Source organism: Nestor notabilis, unplaced genomic scaffold (genome assembly GCF_000696875.1).
Source record: "Nestor notabilis isolate BGI_N333 unplaced genomic scaffold, ASM69687v1 scaffold30698, whole genome shotgun sequence".
Lineage (NCBI taxonomy): Eukaryota > Metazoa > Chordata > Aves > Psittaciformes > Psittacidae > Nestor > Nestor notabilis.
In genome coordinates this window covers 1458-2916 of record NW_009940133.1, presented here as the reverse complement: position 1 = coordinate 2916, position 1459 = coordinate 1458, and positions in this window count along the sequence as shown.

Genomic DNA, 1459 nt, shown 5'->3' with positions numbered 1-1459 from the left:
TGCGAAGGACGCGTCTGAGTCAACAGGGAGGGAAAAGGTAGCAAAGGAGAGATAAAAGCTGTCACTTTCTCTGTCTACAGTGTGAGCACGGGGGAATCCACCCGGAACCCTGCTGGGCACGGGTGTGCCTCTCTACCTTCCGCCTCTCGGGACACGGAAAGCCTGAGCCCTGGGAACACTGGAATGCGAGCTGGAGGAAGATTAAACCAAACCCAAACCACGTATCACGGGGCCCCCTAAACTGAGGCTTTAAGCAGAAACCCCGAAAGAGGATTTGGTGTAACTGCTTAAAGCTAACTCGGAGCTGCCTCCTCCGCTGGGTGTAAGTTGATTTATCAAGTTAAGATCAATTAACTCCAAATGAAGCATAAATAAGATTACACGTTTCTTGGTACCACTCTGGATGGAAGCAGAGGGGGAAGACGGGAGCGCTCGGGCTCTCTGATCCCTGCTCTCCTGCAGCCTGTCTGGCTCCTCGCTGCCTGCAGGGAACCATCTCCTCCCTGTGGGTCCCCCTGTTCTTCAGAGCACCCTTTCCATAGTTGGGAGAGTAAATTCCTCTTCCTGGCAACCCTCCGCTGTTCCATTAGGCAACTTCTGCGGCTCCCTCCTCTCCCTCCTGCAGTTTTAATCTCACCAGGGGCTGTTATGCAAAACAAGGAGCTCTAAAAGCAAGGGGACGGGCAGCAGGGAGCCCAGGGCAGAGGCTGGTCAAGTCCTGCTGCTGGACCCGTTCTGGCTGGGAGCCCCCGGCATGGGGGAGGATGGAGCTCCCCCTCTTGCCGTGCTGAGCAGTGACTCACTCGTGTCACATTTGGCTCCTGCGCTCCCCTCCTTCCCCAGGGGAAGAGTCATGTGTGCCGGAGCGTGGGCTGGCGTTTATTTTGGGAGGTTCCCCTCGCCCTCCCCCTTTACAGCTCCAATTGGGAACAGCCGCAGCCTGACCCAGCTCCAGCAAGAGTTCAGTTCCTGGGAGGCAGCTCGGAGCAGGGCCTGGCTCCCTCTGCTCTCTATCCCCACGCTCCCCTGTGCTGTCGTTAACACTTGCTGTGCTCTGGGATCCCGGGATCCGGGTGCCTCAAATCCTACAGAAAACACCTGCAAACCGGTGGAGCGGGATTTTTCCAGCGTGGTTTGTGGCTCAGCCCCTCCCCTTGTCCCAGCTAAAATTAGCTCTGTCTTCAGAAGAGCTTTGCTTCCCAGCTGAGCGTATAAATAAAGGCTGGCTTTCCAGCGCTGCCTGGCACTTGGCAGCTCTCATGGCCCAAAAGGCAGGACTCCAGGAATGGGGAACAGGTGAAGGGTTGCTCCGGGAGCAAAGTGACCAAGTGCTGCGCTGCTGCCTCAGCCCAGAGGCTCCGAAACCTCTTCCAAAGCCATCCCACAGAGGAGGTGAAGCCAGGACCTGGGATGTGTTTGGTCTTCCAGCTCCCCCTGACGAGTATTCCTGCTCTGTGTG